The sequence below is a fragment of the Lutra lutra genome, chromosome 4 (genome assembly GCF_902655055.1).
Source record: "Lutra lutra chromosome 4, mLutLut1.2, whole genome shotgun sequence".
In the NCBI taxonomy this organism is placed as follows: Eukaryota; Metazoa; Chordata; class Mammalia; order Carnivora; family Mustelidae; genus Lutra; species Lutra lutra.
Window position 1 is genome coordinate 102,848,564 of NC_062281.1, and position 14,636 is coordinate 102,863,199.

The 14,636-nt window shown below is 50.8% G+C and overlaps 1 protein-coding gene and 1 long non-coding RNA gene across 3 annotated transcripts in view; one reads left to right on the forward strand and one right to left on the reverse strand.

Moving 5' to 3' along the window:
• Positions 1-8,249, reverse strand: part of SLC6A17 (solute carrier family 6 member 17) — a 48,409-nt gene extending 40,160 nt beyond the window's left edge. For both annotated transcript variants that reach the window (XM_047727405.1, XM_047727406.1), the window contains exon 1: positions 7,871-8,249. The gene's annotated coding sequence lies outside the window, so the exon portion shown is untranslated. The remainder of the gene's footprint in view (positions 1-7,870) is intronic.
• Positions 8,250-8,357: 108 nt separating this feature from the next.
• LOC125096954 (uncharacterized) lies at positions 8,358-14,276 on the forward strand. Its single transcript, XR_007126447.1, has 3 exons — positions 8,358-8,608; positions 9,847-9,989; positions 13,971-14,276. It is a non-coding gene; the product is annotated as an uncharacterized LOC125096954 (long non-coding RNA).
• Positions 14,277-14,636: the final 360 nt, after the last annotated feature.

Here is a 14,636-nt window from a genome sequence, read left to right on the forward strand (position 1 = left end):
AAGGGAACTTCTGAAGGCAGGGGGTGGTGTAGTGATAAACAACAACCACGACACACAGGGGACCCTTCTTGAGGGCTGGCTCTCTAGCAGCCCCTGTGTGCAGCAGCCGTGGTCTCCTGCCCATTACGGGATGAGGTTGGTCCTACAATTATTTCCATTCTACAGATGAAGAAGTAGAGGTTTGAAGGGATTGGTTACCTAATTTCACTGAACTTAAGACCCTTTGATGCTGGCATTCTCTTGAACTTACCAGGGAGGGTCAATGGAAGTTTTCCACCCAATCACCACCCCTACCCAATCAATAGCCATTTTGAGATATCACTGATTGTGCATGGTGTCCTGAATTGATGAGGTGACAATGTACAGAAAAACGCATCTTGGACCTGATGAGGTAAGGCAACAGGTTCCTAGACACAACTCAAAGTCTGGGGGCCCTGAGTCCACACCAGCACAGTCTGACTCTGGGGCCTGGCTCTATACCTCAACACAAGCCCAGAAAGATGGGCTTCGGAGAGAAGGCAGCCTGGTTGGAGTCCTGCTCTCCTTACTAGCTGTGAGTCTTCAGGAAACTGCATAACCTTTGTGGTCTTGGCTTCTAGATCTGAAAAGATGGAGAAGACAGCCCCAATCTCACAGAGGCGTCATGAGGATAAAAAGATAACACAGACACCATCCACCCCTTCATGTCTTGGGAGATGCAGGGGAGATGGGCTTGACCCAAGTCTAGAGGCAAGCTGCCCACGGTCTGGCAAAGAAGAGTGTAACAAGCATGTGGGTCCCTCATGATGTGGGGGAGGTGGTTGCTGCTGGGAGACACAGGTGCTGGAGCTCCAACTGATGTGCTGCTTTCTTTACTTCCTTCATCCAATATTTACTGAACACTAAGTGCCAGGCCCTGTTTGAGCACAGCAGAGAACAGAGTAAACGGTGTCCCTCCCTCATGAGGTTTATATTCTTGCATAAAGTGACAAATAAAAATCAAACATATAATCAATATTGTGTATATAGACACATAACCTGTAGTATACATAAAGATCGCACAAAAATATGTAATAGTGAATGTGAGGGGATGGAGTGAGACAGGGATGCTACGACATATAGGGGGAATAGGTGGGCACATTCTCATAAAGACCTGATAGAGGGAGAGAATGAGCCATGTGAGTAGCCTGAGAAACCATTCAGGGCAGAGAGAATAGGAAGTGCAAAGGCCCTGAGGCACCTGCTTGTGAGTACAAGGACCAGAAAGAAGAGCCTGAGCCTAGAGCATCCTAAGCAGGGAAGAATGGGAAGTGCTGACAGGAGGATAGCTAGACTCCAGAGAAGACTTGCAAAGCATGGAAAGGCCTGGGTTTCTTTTCAAGGCTAGCAGGGAGTTGTTTTAAGTGTCTGAGCAGGGGAGTGATGTGACTCAACTGTTTTTAAGGAGATGACTACAGGACAAGTGAAAAAACAGGGAGGACAGGTGAGAGGGATGGTGATCCAAGCCTGGGTGATGGGTGAGGTTTAAGTTTTAGAGAGAGAAGGAAAAGGAGGGCCCCAATCTGCTGCAGAGCATATCAGGTCCAGACAGGCAGAAGACTCATGAGACTGTCCCAATTGGAAAAAGACACAATTTTTAAAAATCAGATGTGAAAATAAAAAGTTCAGGAGCAACGAGTAAAAACCTCACTACCTTCTTTCCTCATTCACGGGAGGCTCATGGTGGTAACAGATGGGTCCTCGCAGTATCTGTCCAAATTCTCTGACCTGGATTTTCTTAAAGCCACTATTTTGTCTTGTTTCAGAGAGAGACAGAGGGAACCAAGGGGGTCCAATTACCTGAGTTACCCACCAGAGTGCTGAAGTGCACTTGAAGGAATAGCGATCAGAAACCCTTAATTACCGTCCCAACATGATGTCTCTTTCCTGGGAATGAGAAGGGTTTGTGCCTCTTTGCTCATCAGCACTCAGTGCAGCTTTGTGGAAGGGGTGGCCAGAAAAGTGCTCCTACTGGGAACAGGTCACAGAACAGCTGAGATCACAGCAAAGAGAGGAAGCATTTTTTAAAAAGATTTATTTGAGAGAGAGAGAGAGATAGTGCACAAGTGGGGGGAGGGGCAGAGAGAATCCACAAGCAGACTCCCCGCTGAGCATGGGGCTCAATCCCACGACACTGAGATCATGACCTGAACTGAAATCAAGAGGCGGCCACTCAATGGACCGAACTACCCAGATGCCCCAGGAGCAAGTATTTTTGAGGACCTGCTATGCTTACATACATAATTTATCCCCCAAAAATCCTGGGATAAAAAATGTAATTCTCATTTACAAAGAAGCCAAGGCTAAGGGAAGATAACAGGTACAAGATTAGCCTGTCATGAAGTGTCAGAGTGGGGATTCAAAACTCTGTAGCCCATTTCCTTTCTGATATATTGGTGCTTTCCAATCTTCTGTATGTCATAATACACAAAGAAAAGAATGCTGGTTGGGACACTGGGGCTACTCCAAAACATGAAGACATCACTGTTTCCGGGCCATGCACTACCTGTATGTGGCACCGGTGAGGAAGTTCTCCACCGGGCCTGGCTGTGTTGCACAGTGACACACCTGAATCTCACTCAGCACGTCAACAGTGAGGCGAATCCTTCTACCATCGTTTCTCCCTGCGGTTAGGAGTTTCTTCATTTGGCTAGGTCCTTCCCTAAAGTCAATGGCATAATGAGAGTTGGGGAACTGGTCAAGGAGATTCCTTCCAGCTGCTCTAAAGGAGTGTCCAAATCACTAGCCGGCGGGTCATCTCCGTGGTGTGCCAGGACCGTGGACAGCGCCCATCGGGCCATTCTGGGAGCTAATTGTGGGTTGCGGCTGCCCTCCTTCCCTTAGACCCACCCCCAGAGAAGAGAAGGTCTACATCCTCACATCCTCACTGAATAGGCACCTGGCAGCACCTGATGGAGGCACTCCAGCAGGTGACTGTTCTCATTCCTCAAAAGGGAGCTTTAACAAACAGCACTCCTGACCTGGAGTGGGATTTAAAACCACAGGAGCCGGGAGTCTTATAATTAAAGAGAAAAATGCAAGCAGCAGAATTTGGGGGTGTGGACCAATGAATTATTTTTGTGAGTAAAAGAATAGGTGGCAAATTAGTGGTGCACAGAATCCAGGGGAAATTCTAATTAACCCAGTAATTAGAAACGATGGAGAACAGTGAGAGGCAACTTATTATCTCCAAATGAACCATGAGTAGCCTTGGAAGATTGAGAGGCAGCTCGGTGGGACAAACGCAGGAGATGAGATGAGCCCAGAGCCCAACAGCTGGGCATTATTTCCTCCTGCCTATGCCTTCACTCCACAAGAGGCCCCATCCAGATAGGGCTATAAGTCTCAATACCCAGGTTGGAGACTCAGGCTACTCAGGACTCACCTGACCCAGAATTATTCTCCAACAAAATATACCCGGTCACGAACACGAGAATAATATAGTACAGTAATCCATCTTGTATTTGAGCTTAGTTTCTCACCTGTAAATTTTCTGAACACCGTGAATATCTAGTTTTTTTTTAATAACTAGCTTTAGCCATGATTGAACCACATTTTAATTTAAATAATTACTCATGGAGGTGGAAGAGGGAGAATTTTCAAAGCACTGTATCTGCACAAAATGGCTGCTTGTGCAGCAAGGGCTTCTGGGAGAACTCTTCATGTCCTTTGGGGGTGGGGTGGGGGAGCAATAATGCTTACATTCCAGTTTTCCACCCTCACTTACAGGAACTTCCCCAAGATCAACGGTGGCTTGGAGGTACAAGGCAGGACAGGACAAATGGGCCTATTCTACCAAGGCTGGTGATTTCTCAGAGAGCGAAGAGATGAAGAGGCAGGAAGAATCAGAAGTTACATTTCCCAGAGCAGTCACAGACTCCAGGGCAAAGCCCCAGGGGTGAGGACAGTGGGCTCTCCATGGGACAAGACTAGGAAGCAAGCAGCGTCCCTCTGAGCAGCCCATGCCAGCAGCTGCCGTAAATAACCTTGGAGTGTTAACAGTTTCACTCTGGGGTCTGGGGCCTGACCAGAAATCCCTCCAAGTCCCTGGCACGTGTTCTCCAGCAGAGAAATCTGACACACCAGAGCTACCAGCAGCACACGGCCGTCCTTGATTCTGCGGAGGCAGACATCCTCTGGGTACCATCCAGCCTGCCGGGACTCTTCCCTCGCTGCTTCCAGCACCAACCCCTGACTTGGATAAACTTTAAGGAATGAGGTCAGGAGTGGTAGAGATCAGGAAAAAAAAGACCAACAGGACAGTAAAACATGACAATGGAACCTGGAATCTTCGGCTGGATTCCAACCCACCAGGCACAACGGACCAGATTCCCCAAACAGTGGAAGTTTACGTATGTTCATTCTCTACCAAATTCCCATTGGTGGAGGCTCATTTGCTGCTTCGTTGGGGCACTACCTTAAAGAACCGGACCCACAGGCTTAGAACACCTTGTTTGGATAAATGCTCAGGTAGCCAGCAAATATTTATTAAAAGCATACTGTGAAGATATCACATAAGTGGTTCGGGGCATAAAGTTTGGATCCTGCCATACCTGAATTCAAATTGTCAGATTGCTGCTCACTACTGGTGTGACCTTGGACAAATTATTTCACCTCTCTGAACCTCAAGTCCCACATCTGTAAAGTATAGAGAGCACTATCCGTCTCCTGTGGTTGTAGCGAAGATTAAATGAGATGGTATGTGAATAAAGCACTTAGCATAACACCAAAGCCTTCGGTAAAAACCTAGGTGTCATCATTGTGTGCCAAGCATGGCGTGAGCTGCTGGAACCCAGAACGGCAGTCACCCCCCTAAAAGCACGCCAAGCTGGCCTTTCCCCACAGGTCACTAACCCGCCTGTCTAGGTTAGGGCACTAATACAGATCCACCAGCGGTCTTGTGCTTCTGACCTCTGGAAGTCTTAGACACAAGGTGGGGGAGGATGATGGAAAAGGACTTTGTGGTGGCTGACTTACAGAGTCTTTTCCCAGCCTGGATGCTCCAGATGTTTGGCTGTGAGAACGCCTTGCAGCCCAGCCTAGGAGCAAGCCATAACTCAGATCTGCTTCAAGGAAGAAAGCTCAAATCCATCTTCCCTTTAAACTATTCTGCTGCTTATCTTAGCAGCCTTAAAGGGACTGGTGATGAATTGTCCTGCTGCAGCTAACTTAGACAGGAAAGGAGCACGAGGGGAGGGAAGGTGCACATGCAGAGAGACCCTGCTTGTCAAGAATGCCCTCATCTCAGAAATTTGCTGCCAGATCCAGTGGGGAGGCATACCTCCAGGGTGCGTGTGCCTCATGCACACACACGCACACACACACACGCACTGCCAGTAGTAGACTGGAGTCCCCTGGGCCAGCATGGCCTCTTGCTGCACTGGGGATCCCCTTACTGCCTTTACTTTTGAGGCGCACACATCTTAGCTCACACCAAGTCTAGAGACATTACAGAAAGAGAGCGAGGGACCAGGATCCCTCGGGAAAGGCAGGAGAATAATACAGTCTCCTCTCCGGGATGGTTGTCATGCAGCTTCCAACTCCGTGGTGGACAGGACAGGTGGGGGTGTGGGGAGGAGGGCAAGATCTGATCCAACAGGGGTCCTTGAAGTCCACCCAGCTAAATGCCACAACTTGAGAGCAGGCCACAGTCACGCACGATCCTAAAGAGTAAAGGTCCATGCAGGAGTCTCGCCCCGGAGCTGTTGCAGACAGCCGAGCACACCCATCAGACCCAGCACAGCTCTTCCTGCCACCCCCCCACCCTGTAATCCTGCTCTTACTCAGGGTGTCCTGGGGAGACCCGAAGCTTGGGGAGAGGTCAGTTTAAAGCTGAGTTATGGGTCCTTCTCAACCACGTGTGAAGCCCTGACACTTTCATTGGTCTCCATACCCCCTCTCACACCAAGGCACAAGGGCAGGGAGAGAAAGAACCACTGTTGGTTACGGGCCATAAAGAAAAGGGTGGGGAATCAACATTTTATGAGCATCTGCCAGGTGTCCAGCAAGGGGCTCCAAATAAACCTGAGAAAAAGGCACTATAGGCATCCCCATTTTATAACTGAGGAAATCAAGGCTCTGGAGGTAAAGTGACTTGTCCAAGGTCACCCCATGCCGGCATGTGGCAGAGCATGGGGCCCATTTCTGTCCACAATCACAGAGCCTCCCACGGAGCCTGTGCTCCAACCCACCCCCCAACCCCTGCTTGCCTTGCCCGTGGGGCCAGAGCTCTAGGACCCCTGCCCAGGAGCCAGACAGCCCGAGCTCTGCTTAGCTCACCCTGAGGACTTGCCCACCTCTGTGACCCCAAAACCCTGGGAGCTCTAGGGTTTCTGCTTACAAGTCCTGATAAAGAACTCCATTCAACTCATAAACAGCTGACACACAACTCTGTGTGTGACTCAGGCCAAACGAACTGACTCCAATCAGCACCGGTGGGCACGATTTGCCTCCTGCACTGAGTCACTCGGGCCAAGCTGCAAGGATTTGCTGAAACTCACCACCTACTTAGCTGCAGCTGCTTCGTTAGAGATAAGGCCAGCACAAGAGCCAAAACCTCTGATGGTCCCACTGGATGGGCCACAGCCAAGGACAGTCAGGTGTGACCTCAAAGCCCTTCCTGCTTGGGTGATGGGTCTACCTCACTGGACCATGGGACAACGTAGGCACAGCATGAAATACAAGAATCCTTTGCTGTTAACCTCAACACACTCTGACCTTGTTCTCCAGGCGTCCATCAGAATGTCCAGCACCATCTAACAGGCTCCAGTTCAAGTTTTGGTTGAATATTTGGGGAGCCATTACAGGATTTTCTTAGCTCCTGGAAGTTCCTATTGACAAGGACAGCCCCCTCACAAGCATCTTTTTTTCTGTATACGGCTGCCCTGTCTCCCCAACCCAACCTTCCTGTCTCACTCACACAGTTGAATCGCACCCCCACCAAGGCAGCTCTGGTTAGAAATTTCCTAATTCCTAAATGTCTTCCCAAAGAAGGAAAGAGGAATGGGATTTAAAAAAAAAAAAAAAATTTTTTTTTAACTCCACTTGATAGCAACTGGGTCCTATAAAGGTGAGTGGCCTCGGGATTTCCGAACACTTAAAGTCAAGAAGGGTTTTGGGCTTTTAAAAGATAGCACTAGGCTTCCCTCCTCAGCCCTCCCCAGACTACGGCGAGCATAGTTTGGGAGCACGGTGCGCACAGGTATAAACGTGGCAGAGGCCTCTCCCGAGATAGTCCTCCAGACCCACACCCCGCGCATGTCCCCCATGTCCGCCATTCGGTTGCCAGACGCGCTTCCCTCGAGGGAAGATGAGCTCCCCGCTAGCTCCGAATTGAGCGCGGTCCAGCCCCAGACTGGGAATTAAATATTCATCTCGGGCGTGAGCTCTCTGCTTCTCTGGCCAATGTTACTGTCAAGGTCACGGGCCTGAAGCCCAGCGGCTGGGGCTGGGGTCTCCAGCCGCGCAGAAGCCTCCTCGCGGGAACTGCGCCCTGGGCGCGCAGCTCCGGGCGGCCACACCTGCCGGGCCTCCAGCCTGGTCCTCCGCGGGGCGCTTGCCTCTGCAGCTCTGCCCGGTTACCCCGGAGTTCTTGGGCCCTCCTGAGCCCGGGAAGCTAGAGCCGGTTGGCCAACCCGTGAGCGCGGAAGAGCGCGAGCCCGGGGTTCCGTCTCCAGGCAACAGCGGCTGGAGCGGCGGGAGGAGCCCGGGGCCCGCTCAGGGCCGGGCGGGTACCTGGCGGCGCCTCCTCGCGCCTCTGTCCTTAGGCCTTCCTGGCTGGGGCGGGGCCGGAACGGCTAAAGTTGCGGTGGCTGGCGCGGTAAACCCAGGCGAGGCGCGGCCGCCGACTCACCTGTCCGGCGTGGGCCGTCGCGCGGATTCGGACCCTGCACTCCGGCCGAGTAGCTGCGGTCCCAGACGAGTGGCGGGCGCACCGCCCCTCCCACGGGCAGCCCGAGTCTGGCGGCGGCGGGCACCGGCCCGGTCTGGGAGGGGACCTGGAGTAGCGCGTCCGCGCACGCGACTCTGCTCGTTCCTCGCTCCCTCCCTCGCCGCCGGTCCCCGCCCAGATCCTGCCCGCTGCGCGCTCGAGCCTCGAGGAGGCAGCGCGGAGACCCAGGTCCCGCGGTGGAGACGGCGCGTGCGGCTGCGGTCGCCGGAGCCGAGTGCCGCCCTCCCGGTGCCCTGGCCGCGCCGGCTCTGCAGAGCGGAACGGAGCTGGGCGGAGCGCGGCGCGCACTGTTCCCTCGCTTTCCGAAAGGCCACCCTGGCGGCGGGGCGCCGTGACGCAGGCTTGACTCACGCGCGGGCCCGCGTCAGTGCGAGGCTCTGGGGCCGCAAGCGAGGCTCTGATGGCCGACGACGCAGGCTGAGAGAGTGGGCCGGGAGAGGGAGAGGGGCTAACCCGGGACCAGCCTCTTGTGGCGCCAGCCCAAGGGACCCAGACCCTAGGACTGCATTACCAGGGCTTCTGTCCTCAGAGAGGAATGGGGCCCCGATGGCCAAGGGCCTCCGGAGTCCTGGGACTTATTTCTTCACCTTTTAAGGAGCAGCTCATTGGCCTTCCTTCGTGAACTCAGCTCCAGCCAAAGTGCTTACTCCCCTGTAGCCACTTCCCCCTCCCTGCCTTCCTTCGCTCATTCTTCCCCTGCTTGGAATTCCTTTTCCACTCCACCCTTCTTCTGTCCTACCATCCTGAAGACCATTTCCCGTGCGGTTCGACTTCAATATAGTACTTTTCTGCTGAGCTCCTCCTGTATGCCACGGGGTTGAGAAGATCACAGAACTGTTGGGGGAACCTCTGGGACAGGCAGAGGGGGGTTACCTAGAGAGCCACAAAATCAGGCCGAAGGACTGGAGAACCCTATAACATGGGGAAAGTAGGGGACGATGAAGGGAGAGGAAAATTCTGACTGGGCTCTGGGCAGGCCTTGAGGAAGCCAAGTGGGATCCTAGCCTCAAAGGGTGGACAGGACTTCAACAGACAGAAAGGGAGAAGGTTGGCCCTGGAGGGGAAAGCATGACAAGGAAAAAGATAGCAGAGAGTGGAGAAGGTGTGCAGCAGAGGTGACTGACTGCCCAAGCTGGAGGAGTGGAGTAATAGGAGTGAAGTTAGGGAGGGGGAGCCATCCTTCCCAGCCTTGGAGGGCTGGTTGTGAGGAGAGAGTCTAGGATGAATTCTCTGTGCTCTAGGGGACCTTGGCATTAGAAACAGTGTTTGGGGAAGGGAGAGGCAGGGGGAGGTGGAGGCTGACTCTCAGTTGTCCTACTGACAGGCAAGAGGACCACTGTCACAAACTCTGAAGGTTCTGAGATTTTTACCCTTGGAGTCTAAAGAGTGAATCTGCCACTGTTTCATGGAAGCTGGCAGAAGACATGAGACTCCATGGCCAGAGACAAAGGACTTCATTACCTGTAGTGCAGCAAGAAGCCGGAGCTTCACTTTCAAGTCAGTTTCCCTTGCTTTCCAAGTTCCATGGGAAGGGCTAGGTCCCTGTGATCCTGCATACCCTGAGGAATTCTGAGTTTAGAAACCCCAGTCCTTTATAATGGGCTGCAAGCAAACCTGCCAGCCTTTGCCCTGAGAGAGACATGGTTATCTTAGACAGCAAACAAGCCCATCCTCCACTGAGGGAGACTGTCGTCCAAAGCTGTTCACTATGCAAATATCCTCGAAGAGATAGTCTGGAGCAAACAGCCCTCAGTGCCTCTGCCCACAAGGCCTGCAGAAATGTGAGACTCCCGTGGAGATTTATCTCCCAAAGGACATCTATCTTTTCACTCAGCAGCTACTGAGTGCTAGCTAGCGTTTGCCTGGTGCTATTCTAGGCCCTGAGGACACAGCAGAGAACAGGACAGGCGATGATCCCTATCCTCATGGAGCTGACATGCAAGGGGACCCAATCAATTACACGGAGTGGGGTGAAGAGGCATGGCAGGAAGTAGCAAGTGATCCCGGGGACGTGCCAGAGGTGAACCAACAGAATGGGACACTGGACCTGGTCGGGGATGGAGGAGAAGGGTGGGGTCAGAGTTAGGTGGTTTTGGGGCAGGGGAACTCACTGCACTAATGGTGTGCTGATGGGGAAGGATAGGACTTTGGACCTTGCAGACCCGTTTTCTTTCATCCCAACTGCCACTTACTAGAGACCTTGAGCAAGTGATAGCACATTCTGATCCTCAGTTTCCACATCTGTACAATGAATAATACATCCCCCATAAGGCTGTTATTATGATCAGATGAGATGATTTTTTAAAATATCTGGTATTACGCCTGATATGTATGCTTAAAAAATGACTGTTATTAGTGGTATTATAGATGATTTATTATTATTAACCAGGATAGGGAATTTCAAAAGAGGAACAGATTTGAGGAACAGTAGGGAAGAAGGTAATGAGATCATGAATCTGGGACATATTGAAAATAAAATGTCCGTGGGCCATCAAAAGGATAACCCCAGGATGTCCATTGCTTCTCTACCTGTATGTCACATCAACCCCGGTCAAGCCCCAACCATGAATGAACTCGATACTGGCTTTCTCTATGCCAAGTTCTCTAGAAAAAAACACACTATGGAACACAGAGGTGTCCCTCTACTTTTCATGGTCATTAACCTCAAGTGGGCTCTCAAGTGGCACAACAACCTTCCTAGGATTCTCTGGTCAACTTACTTCTCCATTCTGTTGGAGGCCACTCCAACCTTCTCCACTCCTAAATACCCATCCCACTGTAGCACCAATACCGCATAGATCCCTGCTTTATTTCAGCCAGAAGCTCCTCTTGGTTTTCCACTGATGAAAGCAGATCTGCCCCCATATGCCCCTACATTTGCACCTGCCCTCTCCTCTTCCTTCCTGGTACAGCATCGGAGAGTCTCTATCCTGCTCTCTGAGATTAGCCCCCATCTGCCCACTGGGTCCCCTGGTCCCACGCTTCTTGAGATCCTCAATCACGGTGGGTTACTCCTCTTCTCTCTTCCTTGTCCACATTTCCCTTGCTACTGGATCCTTCTTAGCAGCTGTCTTCCTTTTACAAAGTCACTAAAACTCCCATCCCTACCTTCTCATTGTCTTCCACATAGCCTACTTCCATTCCCTCAACCCCCACTCACTCTTCAACTCACCTCTGCCCATCATGGTGCCAAAATGGCTTTCTCTCACTAAGGTCACAAGGGATTTCTATGTCACTAAATCCCATGGAACAGTCTCCAAGTCCTCATCTCCCTGATCTCTCTGTGATACTTGTCTTGGCTCTCCTTCCTTCTAGCACTCTCTTCCTTAGGACTCCACATTCCCTGGCTTTCCTCCTACCTTCTAGCCACCTCTCAGTTTCCCCTTCCAGTTCAATGCTGGGCCTCCCAGAGCCCTAGCCTTTTCACCCTTTGTACCCCCCTCCTGGAGCGTCTCCCAGACCCACCACTGATTCCCACCTCTCCATGTCCATTCCAGATATCCTCTGAGCTCTACACGCTCAACTTCCTACTCCATCTTTCCCCTTGACTCCCTTGGAATCAGCTCCAATGCAGATGTGTAAGAAATACATTCACCATTCGAAGTTCTACCCTGGAAACTTTCCATAGTTCACTTCCTGCTCCTCCTCCAGTCCTCCCTGGCTCCATGAAGAGCTAAGCCAGTCAGAAACCCAGTAATCATCCTTGAGACCTCCTCTTTCTCACTCTGTTGTGCAATCTACCACTAAATCCGGGAGATTTCATCTTCTAAGTACCTCTAGATTCTGTCTGTTTCTCTTTCCTTCTGCTGCCATCAGTCCAGACCAAAATAATGGCTCACCTGGACTCTCACCATGACCTCCTGATGCTAATTCCAATCTTGCTCCCTTTCTCTACACAGCAATGGCACGATCTTTTAGAAGTCCAGATATGATCACACTCTTCTCAAGCTTGCAGAGTTTGGCCCGCATCTTCAACACGTCCTTCCAGGCCTTGCCTTGGCCCTAGCCTCATTTCACACCTTCCCGAATGGCTTTCCCTACAGCCCACTGCTTGCTCCAACCTTCTCCTGGCTCTCCTATGTACCCACTCCTTCTTGACTTGGCCTTCGGCCATGTTCCCTCTCTGACAGAGAGCCTCTCTGTCCCATTCTCCTCTTCCCTTACTCCCTGTTCATCCACCCAGTTCACCTCAAACCCTAATTCTTCACACCTCTCCTGACCCTGGAGAAGAATTCAATCTACCTCCCAAGCAGACATTTCTTCTTTGTAGCCCTTTTCATGATCGTAACCAGATGCCTAATGGTGTAACTGGCTGCTGAGTGATGGTCTCCTTGGCTGATGGGTAAACTCCATGAGGGCAGAGACCATGTCCTTCTTTACCACAAGGTGGACTCTCCATAGGGATTTGCTGAAAGAATAGATAAAGCAGTGAGGTTAGAAATATGGGGGGTGGGGGGGCACACTTGGATGGCTCAGTGGGATAAGCCTCTGCCTTCGGCTTGGGTCATGATCTCGGGGTCCTGGGATTGAGCCCTGCATTGGGCTCTCTGCTCAGCAGGGAGCCTGCTTCCCCCCTCTCTCAGCCTGCCTCTCTGCCCACTTGTGATCTCTCTCTCTCTGCGCCAAATAAATAAATAAAATCTTTTAAAATAAATAAATAAATAAATACATTATTTGAAAAAATATATATGGCTATAAAGTCCAGGAGAGAGGGCTGGAGACAGACTTGGACATCATGAGCGGAAACGTGGTGCTGAAGTGGAGGGGAAGTACATAGAAGACAGTCAAGAGGACAGAACTTGGGGGGCTGTACCTGCTTCGGACGGGCAGGAGGAGCAAGAAGGGTCAGGAAAGAAACAGAGAGGAAGAGTCAAGAGGTGAGAGGACAATGTTTATCACAGAAGAAAGTGTTTGTAGAAGGAGAAAGCAGTCCACAGTGTCAACATTTTCAGTGAGGTGAAAGAAGATAAAGCTCAGAAGATATCCCTGATTGAAGGTCCCAGCATGGAGAGGGAAGGAACACTTCTACCAGGAAGTCCTCCTGAACCCTCCAGCTCTCAGTGGCCATCTCCCCTCTGAACATCTACAAAACTGATTCTTTCTTGCCAAGACTATAGAAAGATGTTTAAAGTATAGAGGATAATATTATGAGGTAAGACTCTTAGTATCCCCAGCTTACTCACAGAGGAACTCAGGCTTGGTGTCCAAGTCATACAGCGAAGCCATCCCAGGACCAAAGTCTTTGCTCTCAACCTTGACATTTAGGGCTTTATAAAGTAGGTCCCCCTTCCCATGTCTATGCCTTACCTCTCAAATTAAGGGTGTGGCTGTATATAAGGCACGGACCTCTTCCTCCCCATCTCTCCATGCTTTGCGCCCCCATACCCAACACAGGATGTACATATAAGAGGTGCTCAGTCAAAGCTTACAGGTTGGGCAGCCCTGTCAAGTATGGCAGGTCCAACACAATGACCTAATCCATTCTTCTCAATACTGGTCCTACTTGGAAGAGGAGACACATTTACTGGTTAATCTCCCCTCCCCAGCTCTTCCTCTTCTACCCAAGCCTGTCTTCCTAAAAAGAAAGACACTGAAGTAATGCTCCTAATTTTTATTTCTCTCTACAAGAATCCAAGGAATGCTACGCCCCAGAATCATTAAGTAGTAAGATGTAGGAGGAAGTGTTGGCCGTGGTTTTTACCAGGACACAGGGAAGCAGCCCAAATTGCAATTAACTTAAACTGTGTTTCTGAGTGTCTGAAACACACAGATGCTAAGCTATGATCTCTCCTTTGTCCTGAGGGGCACAATTATTAGTTTTTCCAGTGTGGGTGTTTTTTAAAAGGCACCAACATTCTTTGACTGTGTTCTCTTCAGGAAGTGACGCTTATATCTCCTCCCTTTGAATCTGGGATCTGTGCTGTCCGAACAAGGGAGGTAAGTCATGTATTTTTCTGTACCCAAGCTGTAAGAAAATGGTAGCTTCCACTCTCTCTCTCAGGATGCTTGCTCTTAGAACCTGACTACTATTCTGTGGAGCTTAGGTAGAAGCCAATGAGGAGAAGAGGTCTCCAGCCTCCAGCGCGGGCTGAGTTCCTGACCTCGCCAGCCACGGGAGTGCGTCATCTTGGAAGCAGCTCCTCCAACCCACTCAGTCCCCGCATATGGACAGTGCATGGAGCCACCCACTGAGTCCTTTCCAAATGCCAGATGCCCAGAAACCATGAAATAGAGAAAGATAATGATCACCTTAATTTTATGCTTTAATTAATTAATTAATTAATTAATGCTTTCAAAAAATTAATGCTTTAATCAAACTGTGTATTAGGGTGCTTTGTTACACAGCAATAACCAGAACAGGGGGCACCTGGGTGGCTCAGTGGGTTAAGCCTCTGCCTTCAGCTCAGGTCATGATCTCAGGATCCTGGGATAGAGTCCCACATCGGGCTCTCTGCGTGGCGGGGAGCCTGCTTCCCCTCTCTCTCTGCCTGTCTCTCTGCCTACTTGTGATCTCTCTCTGTCTCTCTGTCAAATAAATAAAAATCTTTAAAAAATAATAATAATAACCAGAACAGCCGTGTAATTGTTGAGTAAGCATGGAAGCAGCAAGGAGGTCAGTGACCACGTGCTACTTTCACACCTTGGAGACCTCCCTCACCAACGACTT